The following is a 26,977-nucleotide window of genomic DNA, read 5'->3' as shown; positions in this document are numbered from 1 at the left end:
CATACAAAATCATGCAGGTGACCAGGGCGTGACTTTACTCTGGTAGACCTGCACAGTTCAGTTGCTGGAGAGGCGTCAAGCCAGTCAGAGGGACCTCCCATCTCTCCTGGCTCCGCCAATGGAACTTCCTGGATTTCTCCAGAGGCGTGGCCATCCCCGGCTGGGAGTGTCAACTCGCTGGGGTGGCGCTGGAACTCAGGCTTACCCGATGAGTATTCTGGCTTACTCGGCCTTGAGGTGGCTGTTTCGGGGAAACTTGGGAAGTTAGGTTTTACAGTATTGGAGTTTTCACAGGCTTCACAATTTAAACTTTTGTGTAATTGATCTATGTGCCTTCTCCAAATTTTACCTTGCCCTACATCCACTGTATATGATTTCGGACCGGTGATCCCTACAATAATTCCCCCGAGCCATAGTGGGCCGTTGGCATAATTCCTCGCGAATACCGGGGTTCCGATTTGGAATTGTCTTAATCCTCCCTCTTCCCCCTTAAAATTATCTGTGGAGTAGTTTGGGTGTAAGCGGTCGAGGGTGCACCTGAGTTTACGGCCCATTAATAGCTCTGCTGGGCTGCACCCTGTGGCAGTGCACAGGGTTGCATGTTGTATTGCTAAGAATTGATCAATCCTAGCTTGCCAGTCTCCCGCATTGAGGCGGGACAGTGCTTCTTTGGTCGTTCGTACGAATCTCTCTGCAAGGCCATTCGAAGCTGGATGGAAAGGGGCCGATAATGCGTGTCGTATGCCTAATTTGGCCAGATAGCTTTCGAATTGAGTTGCTGTGAATTGGGGCCCGTTATCAGAGACCAGGGTGTCTGGCAACCCGTGTGTCGCGAATAGCTTCCTGAGGACTTTAATTACGGCCTCGGAAGTGGTTGAGGGCATCAAAGCTATTTCTAGCCACTTAGAAAAAGCATCTACAATTATGAGAAAATTCTGGCCATGGGAGGGGCCTGCAAAATCAATATGGATCCTCCCCCATGGTCCCTTAGGCTTTTCCCACTCTCTAACGGGAGCTACAGGGGGATCCGGGTGGGACTCCTGGCAGGGCCTGCATTTCCCCACCCACTCAGTGACGTCTTGGTCGAGATGTGGCCACCACACATAACTCCGAGCCAAACTTTTCATTCTAACAATACCAGGGTGTCCTCGTGTAGCAACTCCAGCACCCGATGCCTTAAACGAGAGGGTATAACCACCCTGTCGCCCCACAGTAAACAGCCCCCCAACATTGACAATTCTTTCTTTTTGTTGAAAAACAATTGAAAATCCCCACTGTCCACCTTAGTTGGCCAACCCCGCATGACCCAGCCCATTACAGTACGTAAAACAGAGTCTTTGGCAGAAACCCTCGCCACCTCGCCAGACGAGAGGGGCCCCAGGGATACAACATCGATCAATAAGACAGGGGCTTCCAGAGTTGGGTTTTCCAACAGATCGGGCAAGGGGCATTGGCTGAGGGCATCAGCATGGTCCAGAGTCCCGCCCGGTCGGTGGATTAGTCTGTATGAGTAAGCAGCCAGGAAAATGGACCATCTGGTCATCTGGGGGGAGAGAGAGTGGCCGGGGTCGGTTTGTTGCCAGCCAAAAGTCCCAACAATGGCTGATGGTCTATGATAAGTTCAAAAGTCCGGCCAAACAAATATTCGTGAAATTTTTTGACCCCCGCTACAGCCGCTAAGGCCTCCCTGTCCAGCTGGCCGTAATTTCGTTCTGCACTAGACAGAGTGCGAGAGTAATATGTAATGGGCGCCTCTAACCCATTCGGTAGTCTGTGGCTCAACACAGCACCCACACCAAAAGGAGACACATCGCAAACAAGTATAAGCGGCAATTCAGAGTTATACTGTATAAGGAAGCTGTCTTCAGACAAAAGTTTCTTTACAGCCTTAAATGTGGCCGCTTCAGATTTGCCCCACACCCAGGGAACGTTTTTTCCTAGTAGTCTATGCAATGGCTCCGCAATGGTGGCTTTGTCTTTGAGGAACATGGTATAAAAGTTTAGAAGTCCCAGGAAGGCTTGCAGTTCGGGCTTCGATTTGGGCGTGGGTGCATTTTGGATGGCCCTTACTTTGCTCTCTGTGGGTTGAATGCCCATGCCATCGATTTGGTAGCCCAAAAACTCTCCAGAGGGTACCGCAATTTTACATTTGGACTTTTTGAGTTTAAGTCCCACTTCTCTAAACCTGGTTAGGACTTGTCTAACTCTATCTCCAAGCTGTGCCTCATTCTGGCCACTAATGAGGACATCGTCAAAATAGGGGACAACCCCCGGGAGTCCTTGTAGGAGGCGCTCCATAGTGCTCTGAAAGAGCCCTGGGGCAATGCTAACCCCAAACTGTAGTCTAGTGCATTTGAAGTTTGTGATTCTGCCGTAGCGACATCTACCGGCAGCTGCTGGTACACCTGTGCAAGGTCTAACTTGGCGAATATCTTGCCAGGGCCCAGGGAGTGAAGTAGATGGTGGACGATCGGAACGGGATAGGCGCTCTGTTGCAACGCCTTATTGATCGTGCATTTATAATCAGCGCAGATTCTGATCGATCCGTCTGACTTTACTGGCGTGACTATTGGGGTTTTCCACTTAGCGTGATCTACGGGAACTAGCACCCCCTGTTTGATTAATTTGTCAAGTTCTGCGTCTATTTTTGGTTTTAGGGCAAATGGTACTCGTCTTGCCTTTAACCTAATTTGGGCTACATTAGGGTCTAAATTAAAAGAGATAGGGGTCCCCACGTACTTGCCTAGCGTTTCTTCAAAACACTCCAGGACAAAAACGTCCTGGAATTCGTGTAGGAGGTTTTCTTTAAGCGATGGTCCACCGATGCTGTGGACACCTGTGAAGCCCATGCCGAGGGCTCGAAACCACGCTAGGCCCAGGAGACTAGGTAGCGGCTTGCTGACAATGGTCAGGGGAAGCTCTTTCTGGAACTCGCCGTAGGTGACCCGGAACGTGCCCACGCCTTCTACAGGAACTTGGTTTCCTTGGTAGTCGAGGAGGCGAGCTCATTGCCGTGACAGCTGGTTTTTCTGGAACTTCGGTAGAAGCTATTTAAGCGTAGCCCAGGACATGATTGACAGGGTAGACCCGGTGTCGATTTCCATGTCGCATGGTCTCCCTTCAATTTCTACTCTCGTGTAGACCTTTTCCTCTGCAGATGTGCTGGCTTGGCCGATTCTCGTGCTGTAGGTCTCTCGCTTTTGATTCTCACGCCGTTTTCTCGCGCTACCATCTCTGGTTGGCTGGTTTGAATGTGTCGATTCTGGTTGGTTGGAACTTGTTATTTCGCGGAAATTGAGCTCTACAGACTCTAGCCAGATGGCCCTTCTTTTCACAGCACCTGCAAATGGCGTCTCTGTATTTGCAGGACTGTCTCTCGTGATTTCCGCCGCAACTCGAGCAGTTCTTGCGGCGGTGACTTTGCTCGCTCTTTTTCTTGTCCGTGTGGAAGACGTCCTTGTCTGACTCTTCCTCTGTACTGGTTCGCGCCTCCTCTCTGTGAATGGGGACTGACTTTGTCCCTCTTTGCTTGGCTGAGGCCATTGTAGCACTTCAGAAGCCTTAGTGGATGCTTTGTGTGCTCTGGCTTCGTCGAGCGCGCCAGCTAACGTTAAATCTAGCTTCGCCAGAAGGCGCCTCTGTAATTGAGTGTCTCTCATGCCACATCAACTGTTTGAGTAGCGCATCGTCAAGATCCCAGTAGTCGCAATGCATTGCGGCTTTTCGAAGGGCAGCCACATATGCGCTGATAGGTTCTCCTTCTCTTTGTACTCGTTGCCGGAGTTCGTAGCGCTGTACAAACTTCGAAGGAACAGGAGCGTAGTGGGCTCTCAGGTTTGCTTGAAGGACGTCCCAGGGGACCGTCTGGACTGGGGTTGGCTCGCAGAGGGACTCGGCCATTTCGAAAACGTCTGGCCCGCAGTGGCTCAAAAAGAGGGCTCTTTTTCGGTTCGCAGATAGCCCTTGCATATTACTTGCTTCCAGGGAACACTCGAACCTGGTCAGATACGATCCCCACTTCTCTCGGGTCGGGTCGAAGGGTTTTGGCGGAACGTAGGCAGACATTGCCGTATGTCTCCGTGTTCGCTCGTCACCCTGGCTGAAACTCAGAGCTCTTTTTGATTTGCTTCTTGTGGCCTCAATCCCATCCTCGCCGCCAATGTTGTAGCGCAGGAATAACGAGAGGCACAAGCAAGCTAGTGACAACAGCTCTTTAATTCAGGGTGAGACTTCAGCAAAGAACCACAGGCAACAGCCCTCCTTATATACAGTTCTGAAATACCCCTTAACCAATCACAAGCATTGTTGCATTTAAATTTCCCGCACAAAATAGATACATACATAACAATAGCTATACAATAGCTATACAATCAGACATTTAGTAATATGGAATCTTCTACTGTGATTCTGGAATGTATCAACAAACACACTGAAGTTTAAGCAAAGCAATGCTTAATATGCATGGAAACCGTAAGATCATCTAAATATAGTTCTCAGACCATCAATATGTAAATAAATGCACATCAAATAATGCACATCCATTTAGTGCAACAATGACAAAAGAATCTTGAATAACACAAAAAGATTCACAAAAGAAGATATCTGCATTGGTTATGGTATTTCTACCAGAAATTCCATTCTGTATTTTTAAAACTAAGATATTCAATGTTGGCTGTTGAAAAAATAAAGTTTTGTGTCCATTATCCAGATACCTGCCATAAAGGTGAACCCAGCAGTCCTTGAGTTAGCATAACATTTGCTGACCTGATATCTGAGCCTTTTTCTGTCACAGTAACGCAGCAGTTGGTGCTGTTTCAACTGTTTTAATGCAAGATAAATTAAGGAAAGCAATTAGTAGATTCTCCTGACTTCATTTCCCTTCCCACCAATTTCCTCCAGATCTTTTTTCTCAGCTTCTCTCGCATTTGCTTGAGGGCATGGCCTTTTCTCATTCTATTACTTCCTTAGCCTTGATGCTCAGTGAACTCTTTTGGACTGTTGCTGAAATTTATATTAAAGTTTGGGGTTCAGTGACTGGTTCCTCAATTCAGCCTGGAATTTTCTGCATGATTATAATAGTATATTGCTGTGCAATGTAATCACCAATAAGGTATTTTGGTTGCCAATTACTCTGGCATACTGCAAGGTGTCTAGTAGTCACTGAGGGCATCTACTGGAAGTACTTTGTTTTTCTTCCAATGGTAGAAAAGGCGTTGAAATTACTGAGATTATTTAAGCTAGCATTTTTGAACAGTAAGCCATCCAGAGTCATTGACTGAGATGGGTGGCTATAGAAATTGAAAATCAATCAATCTTCAGATTCCTGTCTAAAATTTTGAGACTTGCTGCCTTCAGGGCATACATTTCTATGGGACAGAAAGGCAACCATTTCTGGGATTCACACTTGTGAAGACATTCAATTGATGATGAATAGCTAGACAAGGATTTACCTTGGGAGGACATTGTGGCTTGAGTTTTGTTGCTTGACTGCGATTAGACAAGCATTCTCAAGATTCCTTTCTAAGGTCTATGTTCATACAGCTTTCAGGGACATACGCCTCTATGAAGTTTCTTTTTACCCCAGAATATCCAATTAAAAAAAAAATGCAACCATGCTGCACTGTTCAATGTATGAATTTAAAAATGCAGACCTTGTTTGTGCTGGACATATTAGTTGTTTGGTTGTTTTTTTAAACAGGTGCACTTTAAAACTCTGTAACCTACTCTGACTTTGAGATGATCTGGAATCTCACTATTTGGACTGCATTAACTGGTATCATTGTAGTGTTTTTTCACAATCCAAAAGAAGTGTATTGTTTCTGACAAGATCCAGTGGAAATGCATATTGTCAATCTGCAGAAGAAATAGATGATGAAGTGAGGGTAGCTTGCAAGAAAATGTACAGAATGACAATGTAAAATGAATTTGTGGCTTGGCTGGCATAATCATCTGATGATGCCTGCAATCATCTCGATAATGGAGGATTCAAGGATGTCTACTATGTGCAGAACATCTGAGATATCTTTGATATTTCTGAGTTACATTAAGGCATGGCTAAGCAACAGGAGATTTTCAGATTTAAATTGCTATGATATGGATTACCCTGTACATGCTTGCATTATCTGTCAGTTGTAAGCAATGTAATTTGGGGATGTGTGGGGAGTTGCCTCTTCTAAATCCAGTTTGTCCATTTGAATATCCTCATTCCATGTAAAGTTGGGTTGAACAATTTTGAATATTGTCTTACTAACACAGGAGAGTAGTTCAATTTTTTTGGTACTTTGAGTATTTGTTAGCACTGTTATGCTGTGTTTTTTGACTGCTTACAAACTACAAGTAGTAGCTTATTGGAATTAATTTGTAAGACTTCAGACCACTGGTATTTCATAAACTCCTGAACTTTTGTTATTAGTGGTATTTTCTACAACCCATTTAACTCTACTTCACTTTCCAGAATGACTTACTCTGCGTCAACAAATGCATTTTGTATGCATTCTGGGGATCTTTGTTCTTCCATATAGTCATGTCATCTCCTGTTCCTAATCTTTCTCTAATAGATTTTAATTCACATCCTTCTATTACATGGGAGGTAGCATATGAATACTTATTTTGGTGATTTTGTTAATAAAGCTGCTTCATTTTAAATAATTTTCTTGTCTACAGTAGAAAATTTGATGTTCTTCTGATGTGAAATGTTCCATTCCAGTTCATTCTAAAAATATCAGTGTTCAGTCTTGACACTTCTACTTTGATGTCACGTTTGCCTCCATGTACCAATGATAACCATATATCTGAAGCACCAAACTCTCCTTTTCTTTCTGGCAACAACAGCAGAACTTTCCTATGTTCTTCCTGAGTATGTTTTGGAGTTCCTTCTAAGTGGATTGAGATTAACATCTTCCAGTATCATGTCAACATTATCCTGACTGTGGATGTTATTTGATTTTCTTGGAATCTGGTTTCCATGATGTTTAGCTGACCCTGTTTTTAAGATCTGCCTGTCGTAATGATCCTGTGGGGAGTGTACAGTCCCTAAGATATAGTTCATACCAACATTAGGATGTGGAAGCCCATTTACCATTACAAAGTGAATCCCTGTATGGGACAGATTATTACAGATAGGTTTTAAAAAAGAATAGAGGAAGATCCTAACGATGGATCTAACATTTATAGAATCATTTTCTTTTTTCATTGTTGAAATATAGATTATATACTGATTAACTCATAATTTAGTCTAATTTTATATCTGGCATAATGATTTTTTAAAAATCCACTTAATTATCCTCTTTATATAACACAAAATAGTTTGTTCAGAAATCCTTAACATTTTCTGTTTAGTGCTATCCCCTCTTCAGTTGCTTCAATCCATATCTTTAAAAAAGCTATTCAAAATGATTTGTATTAGCATTAATATAAACATGGTGGCTCAGTGGCTAAGACACTGAGCTTGTCGATGGAAAGGTAGGCAGTTCAGCAGTTCAAACCCCTAGTGCTGCATAACGGGTGAGGTCCCGTTACTTGTCCCAGTTTCTGCCAACCTAGCAGTTCGAAAGCACGTAAAAATGCAAGTAGAAAAATAGGGACCACCTTTGGTGAGAAGGTAACAGAGTTCTGTGCGCCTTCGGCGTTTAGTCATGCCGGCCACATGACCACAGAGACATCTTCAGACAGCGCTGGCTCTTCGGCTTTGAAACGGAGATGAGCACCACCCCCCAGAGTCAGGATCGACTAGCACATATGTGCAAGGGGAACCTTTACCTTAAAATGTTTATTCAATACTTCATCTGTGATTGAATATCTTGTGGCAGAGATTCATGTAGACAAAGAGGTGAGAACAGATTAATGAGTAACAAAAACATTGGGCTCTTCAAAGATATTGAGAACCTGCTGAGGTTTTCTCTCCCCAGTCCCCTGAGGATTCAAGGACAGGATTTCAAACAAAAAAAAAAGATTTATTGGAGCCTCAGAAGGCCACACCAAGAATTCAAAGTAAAATTCAAAGTAAAATGCCAAACAAAGGAGGCAAACTATTTGGAGAGTAGCAGTTTGAGGCTTGTTCTCCTGCTCTTTCACTAACAGCTTCAGTAAGCCTTCAAGCTCAACTGTGGGCATATAAGCAGTTCTTACTAGTATAGTCTTTGACTGACCTCTTTCATCCCTCCAAAGAAGGCATTCTAGCTTGAGAAAGCAGCTCTCTTCTCTATCTCGAAAATGAATTTAGTCAAACTCGAGAGAGTAGAACAGTGGGAGAGTTTGTACAAGTCTGATAAGGATAATCTAGGAAGTACTTTCTATGTACATTTTTATTAGTTGCTCTCTGGTAGCTGGTGTCTTTCTCTGTCTTCTTACACACCTGCTCCATCAGGACAGTCTTTATGTTCAGTAGTCATTGAGTCTTCAGACCAGGGGTGAAATGTAAAATTTGTTACTACCAGTTCTGTAGGCGTGGCTTGGTGGGGGGGAGGTAATGTGACTGGGTAGATGTGGCCAACTTTTTTTTTTAACTTTTCAAAGCATTTTTTCTAATGCTTTGAAAAGCCTCTGCCGATCAGGCAACTCAGCTGGGATCGTCAGAGAGGTATTTTTTAAAAAATACTTCTCTGCCGATCAGGCAACTCAGCTGGGATCGTCAGAGACTTTTCAAAGCATTTTTTTACCACCTCTTCAGCCAAGAGGTTGCAGAAAAAATGCTTTGGAAAGCCTCTGACTATCCCAGCTGAGCTGCGCGATCATCAGAGGCTTTTTTTTTTTTTTACTTTTAAAAGCATTTTTTTGTCGGAAAAGTTTGTAGAAAAAATGCTTTTAAAAGTAAAAAAAAAAAGCCTCTGATGATCCTGCAGCTCAGCTGGGCGTGGGGGGGGGGGCGTGCAGGGATTTTTGCTACTGGTTCTCCGAACCACCCGCCACCATCGCTACCGGATCGGGTGATCCAGTCCGAACCGGGAGCATTTCACCCCTGCTTCAGACACTCAAACTGTGCTGTTGCAGTTTACTCACGAGGAAGTTGGTGTTTTCCCTTCACTGTAAATTTTAATTCTGGATTGTCTTGATTTTTTTTTAAAGTAACCTTTTATTCATCTGCTATTCCTATTTAACTCTGTCACGGATAGTGAAAGTGAAGAACAAATTGAAGGAGGAAAATCATACACTTTGTTGAAGCAAAGACATTTGAGTTTCAATTTACAGAAAACAAAAAGAGAGCACCATCCAAAGGTAGGAGATTTTATAGGAATTTTAAACTGTGAAGTGGGAAATTCTAGGGCTTCGGTCAGTTGTAGTGATTTGGGGACTATAGGAAGGGAGCCAAATTATTCTGTAGAAGGCCTAGAAAATGGCCAGAAGAAGGGAAGGAATAGAGACAATAAAGGCATTATGATCAGATGAGCAAGACTGAGTCCTTTCTAAGAAACTAATTTGAAAAAAATTCTCAAACAAGCCCCCCCCAATTCAGACAAAGATAAAGTGAGTGAGAAAGGAAGTATATAAAAGTTTTCAAGATTCTGTCACTACAGCATAGTTTGATGGAAAAGATCAGAGGCTGAAAGATGGTATTACCATGTATGCTTATAATATCATTGACATTAAAATGGAATATTGAAATATTGAATAACTACCTTTTTTAAAAAAACATGTATACTAATACTAGGATTATATAAGTTTGATTAATATAACAACTATTATGATTATCATTATTGATGTTTTTATCAAAATGAATTATACCAAGGGGCCACACAGTTCATGTATTGATATATTTAAAAATAAAAATCTAATAAAACTTGGGGGGGGAGCTATTCCAATAAAAATAGTTATGTGGCATTTATTTTTGGTGTGTTCTTCCATATTGAGTTGGCACATTCTTTATCTGAGAGCCAGTTATGTCTATAGGTTAAGGTATCAGGCTACAAGCCAGGAGATAGTGAGTTCTAGTCTCACCTTAGGCACAAAAACAGCTCAGTTATCTTGGGCTTGTCATTTTCTCTCAGCCCTAGAAACCACTTCTGAAAACTATTTATATAAAAGGTATAATTTTATTGGTTGAGAGAAACCGTGGTTTACCAAAACAGAAGTGGCACATGTCTCTTTGTTAACGAGTAGCAAAACATTGATGGGAGTAGACACACATCCTTAATTGGTTTGGAATGTCTGTGGTTTGTTGCTTCTTCCCTGATTAAGTCTGCCTCAGGCTATTTCATGGGATGAGTCAGATTCATTCCCTTGTAATGAATTGTTTAATATTCCTTTCTTTTCAGGCAGAAAGGATTAAAAGGGCTTTGTTAGGGTCAGGAGAAGTTCTTTTAGTTCGTGATAAGGTTATGTAAGGTGGGGAAATGGACTTCATTGTTGTCATATTTATGGAGTCAAGGACAAATGTCCTAGAATTAGTCTTTCATTTTATTTTGAGACCACAAATCATATCATTGATAAAATGTATCTAAATTTGTCTAAATAATGTATTATTTGGGCAAATAGATGTGGTCTAAGTAATGTAGTTAATAGGCCTTGTATTTTGAAAGTCAGTAAAGTCTAGCATTTGCTAGTTCATTTAGCTCACGCTGTCATTTAGTTCAAGCAACCCAGGGTGCACCATGAGGAGTTAATAGGCAGTTTGATGTCATTTACAGAATATGCTTTCACTTTTTAAAAGAAACTACCAAGCATCTTCTTCCTTTGATTTACATGGATGAGAAACATTAAGGTTTCTTACAGAGCCAACATTCTATAGTTATGATATCTATTGCGACATGTTTTTAAATGATGCATGGCACTAATTTCTAAAGCATCAATGGTTTCAAAAAGGAATATTTGTGGAACAGTTGGTTGTTTGGCCACACTTCCACATGCAAGGAAATTACCCATCTATATATTTAAATAAAATTGTTGGCCACTGTCAGAAACCAAGTGTTCTGTTCTACTGGTACAACTGCTGGCCTAATGTACATGAATCATCTCTTTTGCAGAATCCCAACTCAGGTGAATAAACAGAACAAATCATCGACTGCACAATGTCAAAGTAGAACAATAAAATATGATTAGAAACCCTGCAAGCCTTTTAACTTGCAGAATAAGGCAGAATCAGCTCCTCTCTCATCTTTATGTACAATTATCATCATTGTATGCATCTAGTCCAGGTGGAACATATTGGCTATAGCACAGGATCTAGACACAGGGATTCTGCCATTTTCTGAAATCTATGTTTATATTTTCTCAGTTAAAGACGCTAAGCTTGTTCACTGGAAAGCTGACAGCCCGGGTTCAAGATCCAAGCATCATGCAGCAGAATGAGTCCAGTTACCTGCCCTGGCTCCTGCCCACCTAACTATTCAAAAGCATGCAAATGCAAATAGATAAATAGGCACCACTTCAGTGGGAAGCAGTGGTGAAATCCAAATTTTTTTACTACCAGTTCTGTGGGCATGGCTTGATGGGCATGGTGTGGCTTGGTGGGCGTGGCTTGGTGGGCATGGCTGAGGAAGAATACTGCAAAATCTCCATTCTCACCCCACTCCAGGGGAAAGGATATTGCAAAATCTCCATTCCCACTCCACTCTGGGGCCAACCAGAGGTGGCATTTGCCAGTTCTCCAAACTACTCAAAATTTCTGCTACTGGTTCTCTGAACTGCTCAAAATTTCCGCTACCAGTTCTCCAGAACCTGTCAGAACCTGCTGGATTTCACCCCTGGTGGGAAGGTATCAGCATTCCATGCACCTCAGCATATTGTCATGCTGGCCACATGACCATGGAAATGTCTTTGGACAATACTGGGTCCCTCTGCTAAGAAATGGAGATGAGCACCACCCCCTAAAGTCGGGTATGAATGGACAGGGGACAGCTTTAGTGATGGGATGTGTTTCCCTCACATTTCTTAGGCCATGTAATCCTGGTGTAATGCATACCTCAATTTGATATTTTTGTTTGTCATTTCCAAGTGAAATGTCATGGCCAAACATATTGATTGCAATTACCTAAAGCTGTGTTCCATTTGGAGAATGCTTTTATGAATGCATACAGTGTGTTCTATCTCTGTGTGAACATTTCAGCTATCAGAATTGGCAGGGTGAATCCATAATGTCTAATGATTTAAAACTGGAACTAAAGAACAAGAACCTAAAAGGGAGGTCTCTAAACAATAGATTTTTTTTAAAAAAAAGATGGCTATGTATTTTACTTGACAGTATAATCTTTAAGATCACTTATGGAACCAGATCTATTCACTTCAAGGCTACATTTATAAAGGGTTCACCTCACGGCTTCTTTGTTTACCACAGACAAATTCTTTTGTGGACTTGGAAATACATGATCACATTACAGTACTTTCTGAATAAAATATCATGTACAAATAATGATGTTCACGTAGGCCTCCTCTTCTAACTAAGGGAATTATAGTCATTCCTGTAATGAATCCACCAGAGATAATAAATTATTAAGAAATTTGAATCAGTGCATCAATTTCCACTTTCAGTTCTGTTCAATTATAATTCTGCTATTTGTTACAGGCAGAGAGGGATTTTTTTCTTTAGTCAACCATAGATTGCGTTTTGTTTACATTTAAACACTTTTTAATGTTTTTTATTAGGTTTCCTTTATTGCTTCAGATGGTTTGTTTCTTAAAAGAGATTTGTGGAAGTTGTGGCCTTCCAAGCATCCTTCACTATTGGCCACACTGTCTAAACCAGTGCTCTTAAACTCTGCATCTTTAAACTATGTGGCCTTCAATTCCCAGAATTCCCCAGCCAGATTAAAGTTGCTGGGGTTGAGAAACTGTGGTCTAAGGGATTCTGTTCATCAGCATCTGCAACACTGCAAGTTCTCTATTCTTACCTTAAAAATGGATCATCAATTTGAAAAAGCTCACTATTAAGGCAAGAGAAAATGGATGTTTAATGAGGTTGTTGTGAATAGAATCCATCTAAGAATGTCTATTTTTATGGGTCAATATTTAAGGAATCATGGAAATCTGACTTAACTTTTCACATTCAGATGCCATAAAAAATCCAATTCTTGAGCAAAACTCTGTATCTGCTCAATGCATACTAAAAATCCTGTAAATTGCTCTTTTCGGTATTTCATATTTTCCACATTATCCCATGCAAATACTAAACTATTTTTGAAATATTTCTCTAAAGAAAACAATAAATTCTAAGCTACATTTAGATCACGTTGCTCCCTGCAATCATGTATGCACAGAATTCCATTGGTAGATGGATGGATACATATATTTAATAAATAAGCATTGTTAAATAATGCATCTCAATTTGAATTTGAATTTGTTTTAAATAGGAAGTTTTATAAAATAACATTTGAGATCATGTCCCTGGATACTTTTCTGTAAAATAATCTTTTTTTAGCCTCTCTCTGTACAGTTAAATAATATTCTTCTTTCTGAAATCTATTCTGTCTAATCATCAAAATTATAAATCACAAATTTATTTTTATGTAAAAAGTCCATAAGAGGCTTCCACTCAATAATAAACATAAAGAATGTCTTTCATCTAATCAAAGAAAAATATTCAATTTCTCCATTTATTAGGTAGGTGAAAAATTAAAAAATTAAAAAGAAAAAAAAAAGACCATGAAAAGCTGGATCTACATCATACTCTGAGCGATAAACCATTGATTTACAAATTGTAATGACTGTAATCACACAGCTATGCCAAAAACTAAACTAACTATATTGTGGCGCAGCTAGCATAATGTAGGGAAACAATCTACATAGTAAAGAAGAAATTAGAAATACTCTACCAAATAATTATGAATAAACCAAGATATCTGAGTGGGGGAGGGAAGATGACAAGGTGAAAATGAAATCACATGTCATTGTTGCATATGATGTGATCTGTGTCAGTTGAAGGAAATGATATAATAATTCATGCCATTTACATTATGATGTCATAAGTTTGATATCATTTTACTCTGTGCTTATGTAGAGATATTGGGAATGTGGGATAATATTCTGGAAAACTGCCTGCCTTGAAACATGTTTTCCATTCCATGACACTGTACATATCCAAATAGTAGGAAATAATGCCAAATAATAGAAATAATCACTCCCAAAAATAATGCCACCAGAATTCCAATAGCAGATCACCTTATACAATTATTTGCTCATGTTTGTCCTTTCTTCTATCTCATTAAAAAGAAACAATGTTATTTTATTTCTTTCTTTATCAAATTTCTACACCGCCCATATCACCTAAGTGACTCTTCCAATTATAGTATATATGGAATTAGAAATTTTTGGCCTGTTAATTAAAGCTAACCATTTCAATTCTATCTGAACCAAACCCAGACAGAAATCTGTGTTGTTGGTATTGCTTAGATTTTAAAAATGCAGAAAGGAACAAATCCTAGAGAGATGCCCATTATTTATCCTCAGAATATGGAATGAACATACCACCTGAGGGACTGTTCCCAATGAATGTTATAATTCCCCTTTCTCTTTTTTTCATGGCTGAAGACAACATAACCTTTGGTGAATCTTTTATATGGAAAGTCTCCTGTGCCTGCTATTTATTTTCAAAACACCAAGCTCATTATACAACACAGTTAGGTTAATAGTACTAGTACAACGATGAGTGCCAGTACTTCAAAGCTGACTGCAATATGCAAAAACTACCAAGTCAGATTCAATCAACTCGTCTCTGCCAAGTGAAAACCATTCCTATGTGCTAGCCAATTTGCCTCTTGCTTATGAGTGAAATGTTTGTTTTGCTCTTGACTCATTTCTCTAGACTACAGCCTGAGTCACTCATTCTCTGTTATGATTCCGAAATGGGCACGAGGAGCAGCAACTTCTCAAAGGACATTTGAGCTTTCTACTATATGTCCTGTTGCTGTCTGAGAAAGACCAGAGCATTCAGACAGCACACCCCGTGGGAATGCCTCTGGAACGTGTGAGACATTTTAATCTTGTCTGCTTGATAAAATGAGAAACCAAGCAAGATTTGATCACACGTAGTAAGGTTTCATAAATTAGGTTAGATAAGGAGAAAGGGATCTTTGCTTTCTGGGGTTGCAAAGATTTTTTTTAATGGTTTAGTGATTTTTACAGCCAACAAATATTTCAGCAGTCATAATCGCATCTACTGTACATTCTTAGTTTCATGCAATGTATGCTTTCAATTAAAAAAAATCAAAATACAGTACAATAAAAAACTTTTAATTTAATCAGGTGAATCTAGTGGCTTAGTACTATTAAATAACCAAAAGTACATAGATGTCTTAGCAGCTCATACCTATTTCTCGTTTTTTATTAGAATGTAACAAGTTCACTGACATGTTGAAGAGGACGAAGCAACAATAAAAACAATTATTTGGAATTAACAAGAAAAGCAAAGTTTTTGAAAGTCGTGATACAACACATTCACACTGGTTCATACATGAGTAGGCCAAACTCACACATAAATACATACCAGTAGAAGATTCAGTCTGCTGATAGATAGGGAATGTCATTAATTTCTTGTATTCTCCTTCATCTCCTCAGAATGGTACCTGAAAAAGTAATTGATCAATGGGCAAGGGGCAATCATAGATGCAAATAGTTTTCAATTTACAACCATTTATTTAGCAACAAAGGTACAATGGCACTGAAAAACTGACTTACAACCAGTCCTCACACTTACAACTAATGCAGCATCCCCACAGTCACATGATCGCTTGGCTACTGATATGTATTTATGATAGTTGCAGTGTCCTGGAGTCACATGATCACCATTTGCAATCTTCTCAGCCAGCTTCCGATAAGTGAAGTCGATGGGAGGAAGCCAGATTCACTTAATTACTGCAGTGATTCACTTAACAACCATGGCAAAAGGGGTAAATAAAATCAGGCGTGACTCATTTAATAACCAACTTGCTTAGCAGTGGAAATTCTGGTTCCAATTGTAGTTGAACGCGGAGGACTTCCTGTATTGGGAAGATGGAAAGAAAGCAAAACAAGAGCAGATCCACCAAGCACTCAGCACATGATCACTCCCATTCCAGTTGAAGATTAGAGGTAGAGATATATTTCCAGCTCTTCCCATTTGTTTGGGAAATGGAAATATTAGCAGAGAGGACTGGAAACAATCTTTGTGGCTGATTTTCCATGTTCTCAGGGGAAAAAAAGCTTGGAAATACCCACATTGTTTTATTTGTTTTCTCTCTGAGAAGTATCCAAGAAAGTTTGGCGGGGGGGGGAGGAGAGAATATGAATTATCAGTGAGTTGGAGGCGACTTGTTTAGTGTTAACGCAAATTCAAGCCATGCTTATGAAGAAATTATAAACACAGTGCTGCTATTTTCAAGGCAAATGCCCCAAGCATGGAATTTGCTCCCTACTTAGTTTAGCACTGTGAATTTTTGGGCATAGCTGAGATCCATCTGTTCATCCAGGGTTTTGGCTGAACTTGTTCTGGAGTGTATGAAAGTATGGCAATTCCTACTGCTATTATTGCTAATCTGTGAAAAGTGTTTACTTTGTGACGTTATAATTTTAATGATACATTCCTGATTTCTTCTGCGAGGTGTATGTGTATATATGTGAATGTGTGGAAACACTTGGCTGACTCTACCTGGGCTGGGAAAATAAGCAGGGTTGGGTCAATTTAGTATTTGCATGACAGGCTCTCTAGGAATTTCAGAATTGTAGATTAAACTGGAAAATAAAAAAAAAATCACAGAAGGCGGCAGTGGCAAATCACTTTTATACTGTTGTCAAAAAAATGAATGGCTGCATGTATGGCATCCACAGGAGTCAAGCTTAAGTTTACTCAAGTTTACTTTTTAATCCCTACTCTGGGTTTGTTTTATAATTATGGAAAATATTTTTTTAACATTAACAATCTATTCTATATTTATAGGTTGGAGCAATTAAAAAAGAAGTACTCTATGCCGAGAAGCAATATACTCATCCAGGAAGGCACAAATCCAGAATGAAATATTATTTATCAAGCATCTTGTATATCAGAGACACTTAATGGCCTTTACAGATTTGTAATGTAGGGATTACTTCATTCACAAGGAAAATGTAAAGTAACTAAGGGAGGGGGGGGAGAAGAAGGATTATAATACGATATGTGAATATAGTGTGTGGGGGGGATGGGGGTGTGGGGGGGTGTCTTTGAGGTTCAAGATGGTTTTACAATCCGTGAACTCACATCTGTTCTCTAAGTGGTAATTAGATACTTTAGATATTTTCTAAAGTAATGTATTCAGTTGTATCTGCAAACTGAATGTGGCTTTCCACCTGCACATCACAATGAATTACTATTTCACAAGTATTTTTGTACTCTTAAAAGTAAAGCTTCAGCTCTAAAATAAATCACCCTGTGTATTTTGAATTATATTAAATATTTGGAAAATTCAGTTTCCTAGGGATATGCCATTTTTGGAATTATGTCAACTGATTTGTTGAATAAAATGCTACAAAGTACACAAACTGCGTGTTTCCATCTAATGCATCATAGTTTTAGGAAGAGAAACGATAGATAAAAAAAGAATGTTCGTCCTGACTAGAATTCATATTCTATTATTCAAATGAGCAGGTCCAATCATTCTGCCAAAGGACAATATCTTCGTCAGAAGGCTGCTCATGCAGTATAGTTAACAGTTTTTAATGTTATAAACTTATTTGATTTGTTTCTTGACTGCTCTAAATTAATTGATATAAAAGCTGTATTTGGAGTAGGCTTTTGCCAGAGAAAAATCAAAATAGTGTAGTTCTGGTTTATAATCAACACCATTTGACCCAGTGGTGAAATCTAAAATTTATTACTACTGGTTCTGTGGGCGTGGCTTGGGGGGGGGGTAATGTGACTGGGTGGGTGTGGCCAATTTTTTTTTTACTTTTAAAAACCATTTTTTACATGTAAAACCATGTAAAAAATGCTTTCAAAAGGCTCTGACGATCCCAGCTCAGTTGCCTGATCATCAGAGGGTTTTTAAAAAACCTTCTGCCGATCAGGCAACTGAGCTGGGATCGTCACAGCTTGGATCGTCAGAGGCATTTAAAAGAAAAAACTTTTTTTCTTTTAAATGGCTCTGACGATCCCAGCTGGGTTGCCTGCTGATCAGGCAACTCAGCTGGGATCGTTAGAGCTTGGATCGTCAGAGCCATTTAAAAGAAAAAACTTTTTTTCTTTTAAATGGCTCTGACGATCCAAGCTGAGTTGCCTGATTGGCAGGCAACTCAGCTTGGATCATCAGAGCTTGGATTGTCAGAGCTTGGCTCGTCAGAGCCATTTAAAAGAAAAAAAGCTTCTGATGATTGCGCAGCTCAGTTGGGCATGGGGGGTGGGGGCAGGGATTTTTGCTACCGGTTCTCCGAACTGCCTGCTGCCATCGCTACCTACTCACCCAAGCCAGTCCGAACCGGAAGCATTTCACCCCTGATTTGACCTCTCAATTATGAAACAAGACTATTTATAGGCATAAATAAGCACAGTTAATGAAATATGGAGGAAATACCTTGGAATTTTTATTTCATAAGATGAAATATTACAGCAGTTATGGTAGTAGGGGCAACTTCATAGTTAACTTCTTTTCCTGTAAGAAAATAGTTTATTTCTAAAAAGAGTCAAATCTACATTTTTTATAATGTGCAGCATGCCAACACAGCATAAATAAAAATTAGACAGAGTTTGCTTTTTCTCTCTCCACAGTTGTTTCATTTTTTTTAATGTGGTCAATAGGAGAGAATTAATCTTCACCAAATCCATCATTTGGACAGATAGCAGCATTAAAGTTTGAATAGCAGATAAATCAGAAATTGGTATTGTTTTTTTCTATGACTGACAATGTTGAATGTTGTATTCAATATGGTTCTAATCTTCTGTGTTTTGCTTGTCTGAATTTCTTTCTGTACACTGTAGAGAATCCTATTAAAGAGGTGAGACTGCAATGTTACAATTGTTCCCCTTTTAAAAATAATTTCTGAATGGATGTTAGTTTACGTTTCCAATTTGTCTCCTTTCAAATATATAGTAGAACACAGATTCGTAGAATTATAGGATTGGAGGGCACTTTAGAGATCTTCTAGTCCAGGGGTCCTCAAACTTTTTAAAGAGGGGGCCAATTCACAGTCCCTCAGACTGTTGTGGGGCCAGACCGGCTGGGTGGCGTGGCCAGTGATGGGATTCAAGTAATTTAACAACCGGTTCTCTGTCCTAATGATTTCTTCCAACAACCATGTGTTGAGGAAAACTCTCAACACATGAAAAAGTGAAGGAAAGTCTTCCCTGAAAAGTACAGTTCTGCAAAGTTTTGTACAATGTGTTTTGTAATGTGTTTCTGCAAGTGTTAGGATCAGTGGTGGGATTCAAATAATTTAACAACCGGTTCTCTGCCCTAATGGTTTCTTCCAACAACCAGTTCACCAAACTGCTCAGAAAGTTAACAACCAGTTCTCCCAAAGTGGTGTGAACTGGCTGAATCCCACCATTGGTTAGGATATGTGAACTGGAATACCACAGCATAGAAATCTTGATGACTTTATTTTAAATACATATATTGTTTATGAACAGGAAAGGAAAATTATCAGGAATTTGCAAAAGAATAGTTTTATGGCTGAATTTCTCAATCTACTAAACATTAAAATGAACATTGAACAATGCATTCACAATATAATTCTGGTTCATCAAAGGAGAGCTGTCAAAGATTAATAATGAAAAACAAATGCTAATGCTACGTAAAGATATTTCTGAAAAAGTTTTACAATGATAGTTCAGAGAAAAGTAGAAAGTAGTTCTGTTTTAAAACGCTGTCAATTTAAAAGGAAAAAAAATCCTTCAAGGAGTAGTTTCTGCACACAGAAATCTTAATTGCTTGACTGCCTAAAGTAAACACCACTAAATAGGCCTTCTGTTACACACTCTTCATCTAAGAAGCCTTTATATGCCGTGGCAATTAAAATTCTTGTGGTCTGGGAACCTTGAATTCGTACATCCAGCAATCTTCCTACCTTTTTTTCCCCCCTAAGGTAGGTTTTTCTTTCTTTTGTCATGAACTAAAAGTTTCATTTTACTAGAACAAGCACTTCCGCAAATGCTAAATACAAACCAGATGTTAACATTTCAGTCTCTTGAGAAGTTTAAGGCCAAGTAGCAATGTAGCTTCCAATCCATTCACTTTATTGTGGAGGTTTCAAGTATATCATGATAGTAAATGAGATTTATGAATAAATATTTTCAGCTGAATGCTTTATTATGGAAACCAGTTTCATGAAAACTTACTTTGTATTGTTTGATCTATGTTGAGAATATACAGTAAGAAAATTGGGCCTCTTGATGCCTACCATAAGAAATGAAAGAAAGAGAGGGTAATCTGGAGGCTTTATGGGCTTGGTTTGGGGGCCCTCCTGTAAAGGTAGGCAGTGGTCTTTCCTCAGCATCTTCTATATAATAGCCCCTCTGTATGGAAGTTTCAAAAGGATGGAAAGGATCATTTAAGTACTAGATGGATTTGTTTTTTCTATTTCTCCTGAAGAAAATCCATTTATAGTAAAATTTTGCAGAGGGGGAAGAGACATAACTTCACACTGCTGTTCCATCTATGCTAGGTGCTGCCAGAACAAGCAACTAGTTCTGAGCTGTCTTTGCTCTTTTCTTACTCTCCATGTTGTCTTTCTCCTCCATTTAGCCTCTGACCAATACTATTTCCCATCTTATTTGCTTTGATTGAAAGGACTTTTGCCCTTGAATTTCTGACTTACAAAGCAACTCCTTTGATGTAGTGCAGGACGCCTGACCGGGCCTAGAAACAGGACAACACTTCAGTTTGTAGAACCACATTAAAGAGATGTTTCATGAAAGTCCTGATCAAAATGGAGCACTCCTTCAAGGCTTTGTACAGTCTTAGTAGCCAGATCAGAAATTCCTATGACAAATCCTAACAGGCAGTGTTATTTATATAGATGGAATGTGACGAGTTCAGGGCTTTGATAAGAGAGAAATTCTGTGAAATGTGTTTAGTTTCACAATGATTTATTGAATTAGTCACAGTTGGCTGGGTTTTGACAGCATATCTTGCCATAAGTTTAGTAAATGCCTTATTACAATGTGTGAAACCATCTTTTCCAAAGTGGATTGCATTCTGCCTTGTCTTGGTTAATTAGAGATTCCTATATCAGCAATGATACATTCTGGCAAGAGAAACATGGCAAACACCCCAACAGTGAAGATCTGGACAGATTGGTCCAGAAATTCTTGACTTAAATTCAGAACCACTGCAAGCAACCCTGTATCTAAAGTAATATCTCTGCACTATCTTCTAAATTCTGGATCTTTAGCTCTATTAAAAGGGCAGAGTCTTTCAGTAGAAGTTGGCTTTTCCTGTAAGGTGAATACCCAAAATAATGAGGAACTACTTTGGGGGGATGCTATAGAGCACAGGTGTCAAATTCGCTGCGTCACGTTGCCATCCAGTGACATTTCGTGACATTTTCCCATTCACGGAGCTGGGGTGGGCATGGCCTGCACATGATGCATCCAGCGGGCCACCAGTCTGATACCCCTGCTTTAGAGTATGCTAGAAAATTAAATATGGCTGTCACTTGTTCATAATTAATTCAAGAGAATCCTTCACGTCCACATTTTCTCAAGTTCACAACCCCCGCATTTATTTTTTCCCCAAAATCCTGGTAGATTGTTTCATCATGATAGAACATTTCACGATATGAGGGGGAAATAGCATATAGTACAAATATCCTTTCATAGCTTGAATGAGTTTTGATACCTGCCTACAAATATAAAAACAGAAAGGATGTTTGGCCTTCTCTTTTACACTGAATCCCCAGTCCCCCAACATACAATTCTATGTTCTAGATGGTCTTATAATGATGAAAGAAACAAAACCAATTTCATTCAAACCCACACCCACACATACGCACAAGTTTCAGTCATATGCAGTACATATGTATAAAATTATACATACATAGCGTGTATGTGTATACACAAAACCACAGCATGACCATAAGGATGAGTAATGAACTAAATAACTATAGAGCATCAGATGAAGGACTGAATAATAGGAACCAATATGCAAGCAGAATCTTTTAGCTAAAGAGCATTTTAGAGAATAGGGACCTAATAACTGACCACAGAAACCTCAGAGAAAGGGACAGCACAGTAAAAACATGGAAATGAGAAAGCTACAAATGAGAAAGTAGCTAGCATTGTGGAAATAGCCTTAAAGCAATAGCAATAGCACTTAAGCTTATATGCCGCTTTACAGTGGTTTACAGCTCTTTCTAAGCGGTTTGCAGAATCAGCATATTGCCCGCAACAATTTGGGTCCTCATTTTACCCACCTTGGAAGGATGGAAGGCTGAGTCAATCTTGAGCCTGATGAGATTCAAACTGCCAAATTTCAGGCAGCCAGCAGTCAGCAAAAGTAGCCTGCAGTACTGTACTCTAACCACTGCGCCATCGAGGCTCATAACTGATAATAACTGATATTAGGGGAATAACAAAGCAAACATCAGAAATATTCATGAAACTCTCAATGAGGAAGAAACAATCACTGGGAAAGAACAGTGTATAGCAGTATCTGGGGAATTAATACTCAATAGAACAACAGCATTTAAGCATTATTAAGAGAAAAGCAATGGACAATGGACAATACTGTGGTTTCTAGGGAAAAGAACGTAGGCTGTCTGTACAAGCCATTTTCTTTGAGTTACAGAGAGAAAACCTGGAATAAGCAGGATGGCAGATACTGTCACACATCTTAGTCCGGGAAGCTAAAGTTAACAGGTAGTTCCAGAACAAAGGAGAAAGAAGGAGGAAAAAAAGAACAAGATGTGGAAAACCAGGCTGTATGTAGAGGCAGATAACTGATAGATTGGAGAAGGGAATGGGAAAGGAATGGAGATTGCCATAACTTTCTGTTGCAAGTCCTGGTCTTCCATACATTTGCATACTGAAGAAAAGGGAAGAACAAGTCCAGATCAATAGCTGTTCGTCAGTGCTTTTCGGCTATGTCAATTAAGCATGCTTCTTGTTGCCAGAATCCACAATTCCCCTGGAGACCAGTTAAGGAGGGTGGCATTGTTACACTGTTCCTTTGTCTGTTCAAGTGAAGCCGGTTGTCTCTTCCAGACTGGAGCTGCTCCAGTCTGGAAGAGACAGATCTGTGCTTCTGAGGTCTATAGAAGTAATGTACTGGAGGGGCCAAGTTTAAGTCCTGGAAGGCCCAGCAGCCTCTGTGGAGCTATAAAAGTAACTCCATCTCAGTGGAGGTCTCTGACAAGCCTCTGCCTGTTTCATGGTCATACCGACTGGGCTCAATTCCAGTCTGCTAAGGAGGGTGGGCCTCAGATCTCTCCGGGATAAACAAAGGCTTGCAAGTAGAAAGTGAGCTCAGAGCTAGAAACAGACAAATTTTAAAATGAGGGGATTTTTTTTCCTTTCCTTTTCTCCTGGCTGGCCAAAAAGTCAAGGTTTTTATGCTATATCTGCCCAATGTCAGTTATGAGGAGGGGCTGCTAATTCAGCTTCTCTGATTACCTCATAAATGTGCTATCCTATTTGCTTTACATTCAAGAAGATCGGTACTGAGGAGATTTACATCCAATCCACTCTGCAACAGGATGCTATGTGCTGGTTTATATGCCAATGAGCTTGCTCTACTTCCTCACAATGGAAGTTTTATCCCTGTAGACAGTGTTGGTGTTAAATCTCAGCCAAATGTCACATATGCACACAGTGGGGAAAAGAACAGGAGGAAGATTCCTCATAAGCATTGCCCTGAAGTAAATCAACCCCACCGCCCCACACTTGCCATGAGATAAAGGCGTTTATTCTTGCATACACCCCCAAAAAAGTGCAGTTTTGGGATTTCAAAGTTGAGAGACTCCCAAAACAAGCTGAAAGTTCATTTTCAAGGGCATCTATTTCAATAATACATCTGGATGCAAATCTGTAAATTTCAACGTTTTCAATCTAGCTTGCTGCCATTTGTTAAATTTCATTTTTGGGATAGAATAATTGTTATTCTATTTATTATGACATCAAGTGTTACGCATTGTAATTATATTTTAAAGGGTTAGCAGCATAACTTCCAAAGATAAAAATAAGAACATTAGCAAGAGGGAAAATCATTTAGCCAAAAGGCTGGAATTGTTTTTCTCATTACTTTTGAAATCCAGACAAAAGTTTTGGAATAAGCTATGCCAAGGCATGATGTAACTGACTCATATCAACCTCTTTATCTCCATCTCCATGGCACTTGATTCAGGGTTTTTTTAAAAAATCCAAAAAAGAACCAGTTGCTGATCATAACTCAAAACATAGATACAAGCAGGGCAGGCCAAATCTTTACTTAGGAAACTGTTACAAAATATATACCAGTACTTCCAAACTTGCCTTTTAATCAATTTGGAAATTATACTTATGGTATGAGAAGTTGAGATTCATGATTTGATAAAATAAAAAAAACCCAGACAATTAGTAACACAGATCCAACTTTTTTTTAACAAAAAATTGAATCTTATTTTTTCTCTTAAATGTGACTAAATCTTTTTTCATCTAATGAGAATATAAAAATATATGGTGATGAAGGCTATATAACATACCAACAAGAATTTAAGGCTGTGGCTTGTGAAAATATGCAGACATGTCTGTACAAGTTTGTCAAAACATTTTAGGGTTAAATTTTAAGGTAGAAAATAGTTTTATATTCCACGTTCTTTAGCGTATAAGTTTTATCTTCTCAAAAAGGATATATAAATAAGAAAGAAAGAGTTCTTCTGTGTTGTCTGTGTTCATTTCAAATGATTTATGAAATTAGAACAGAGTGTTATGTTTGTACCATATCACTACAGAAGTGCTGCTAGTGATTTAGTATTAGTAGCTCAATTCTACGGTAAGACACATTCTATTTTCTCTGTATTTTTCTCCCTTTATTCTAAATCTTACTGTCACACCCAAGAGAAAGATAATTTATCAATTATTATGAAATAGATCACAGTGTGTTCCTCTAAATATAAATCTTCAGATTCTAAAATGGAAAGCGATTATACCACCTGTCCTGGGATTGTAATTTAATGCAAGATGTATAGTTGTATGTTTTTAATAAAACTACTTGCTCTTTCAGTTTATACAGGTAATCCTTGATTTACAACCACATAATTTCTGTTGTTAAGTGAAACATTTGTTGAGTGAATTTTGCCCCATTTCACCTATTTTACAACCTTTCTTGCCACAGTTGTTAAGCGAATTACTGTAGTGGTTAAGTTAATAACACGTCTGTTAAGTGAAGCTGCTTTCCCTTTGACTTTGCTTATAAGAAGATCACATAAAGTGATTTTATGACCCTGGGATTGCAGCTGTCATAAATATGAGTCAGTTACCAAGTGTCTGAATTTTGATCACATGATCATGGGGATGCTGCAACGGTTGTGTGAAAAACGGTCATAAATCACTTTTTTCAGTGTCCTTGTAACTTTGAACAGTCACTAAATGAACTTCTGTCAGTTGAAGACTACCTGTATTTCCGTATCTTTCATTTCAGAAGACTATAGACCCCCCCTTTTTTTTAATGAAATGCTTGGGATTGTTAATCATCCAATTGATCCATTTTAAATTATTCTATTTTTAACAGGCATCGCTAAGTGCCTCAGAATATAATTCGAAGTCATTTACAACTCTCTAATTTTTGCATAAATTATTGGATGAGGTAATGTTTCAGGTGATGAAAAGCTGAAGAAAGTTGGGGAATGGAAAGCTACTGAGATTCCTCCAAATGGAAAAAATGTTGTCTCTGCTACAGCACTGGCTGCTGATCTGGAGAAACCAAACTCCTTCAAACATACTGATTTTAGTTGTGGAACTGGAAGGCAGGGACTTTAGGGAACCTAATCTAGATAATGCTGTCACTACTGCATACCACTAGAACTCATTTACCCTAAAGGTAGACTGTCATTCTTAATGCTTTACAAAACAAAACTAACAACTATAATCTGCAGCCTCAAAATCAAGAAGAAATAATGCTTTTTTGAATAAAACTTTCTCATTTCTTAGGATATTTAGATATCCAAAAAACAGTAACAGATTATTCTTCTAATAGCAATGTACTTTATTGCTCTTTGTTATTTCTTTTTAAAAGGCTTTATAGCTGCTCATATTGTAACAACAACCCTGGATGGCAGTGGTAGGTTTCAAATTTTTTTACTACCGGTTCTGTGGGTGTGGCTTGGTGGGTGGGTGGTGGGCGTGGCTTGGTGGGCATGGCAGGGGAAGGATACTGTAAAATCTCTGTTCGCTCCCCACTTGAGGGGAAGGTTACTGCAAAATCCCCATTTCCTCCCAATCAGCTGGGACTTGGGAGGCAGAGAATAGATGGGGTTGGGGCCAGTCAGAATTTTTACTACTGGTTCTCCGAACTACTCAAAATTTCTGCTACCGGTTCTCCAGAACTGGTTAGAACCTGCTGAAACCCACCTCTGCTGGATGGTGCACAAAACAGTAAAAACAACAAAACTCCAGAGCCATAAAATAAAATTTTTTTAAAAATATATATAAATGATACATTAACATAAATTAAATCCATCCCAGTTACAGCATCTACAAATATGTCTCAAAAAATCTGTATTTTTCTGAATGTCTTATTATGGTATTCAACTCAAAATATGCACAAAAATTGACATATTGTAGAGAAGCACAAACAAAATGCATTACTCCTTGTCAGAAGACATTCAGCATATTTTACAGAAAGCCATTATAGGTTTGCCTTCAAGTAATATTATGGAATCAATAATTCTTTTAGTACACTTCAACAAATTTATATTTAACCAGAAAAGAAAAACATTGGGAAAGTTTTAACCAAATTGAAATAGTTTTACTGAACTGTTAAAGAGCTATTCTACCCTTAAGGATTGCTCATTTCACATTTATTACCATTGACAATATAAGAGCTATGAATAGAAAGCCTTGAATGTAGTCACAAAACCATTCTAAAGTTTGCAGCCATTTTGATTTTTTTATTTCATTTGGTTTTTATTT

General features: G+C 39.1%; 1 long non-coding RNA gene across 1 annotated transcript in view; it reads right to left on the bottom strand.

The window, feature by feature from the left end:
• Positions 1-26,977, bottom strand: part of LOC117672634 (uncharacterized) — a 107,418-nt gene that overhangs the window by 43,231 nt on the left and 37,210 nt on the right. Inside the window, exon 2 of the long non-coding RNA XR_009620192.2 lies at positions 15,413-15,491. This is a non-coding gene — a long non-coding RNA (uncharacterized LOC117672634). The remainder of the gene's footprint in view (positions 1-15,412; positions 15,492-26,977) is intronic.

Source organism: Pantherophis guttatus, chromosome 3, assembly GCF_059756535.1.
Source record: "Pantherophis guttatus breed Tessera chromosome 3, ASM5975653v1, whole genome shotgun sequence".
NCBI classification, from domain to species: domain Eukaryota; kingdom Metazoa; phylum Chordata; class Lepidosauria; order Squamata; family Colubridae; genus Pantherophis; species Pantherophis guttatus.
The sequence above is the reverse complement of the archived record's forward strand: the minus strand, read 5'-3'. Positions and strand labels throughout refer to the sequence as shown.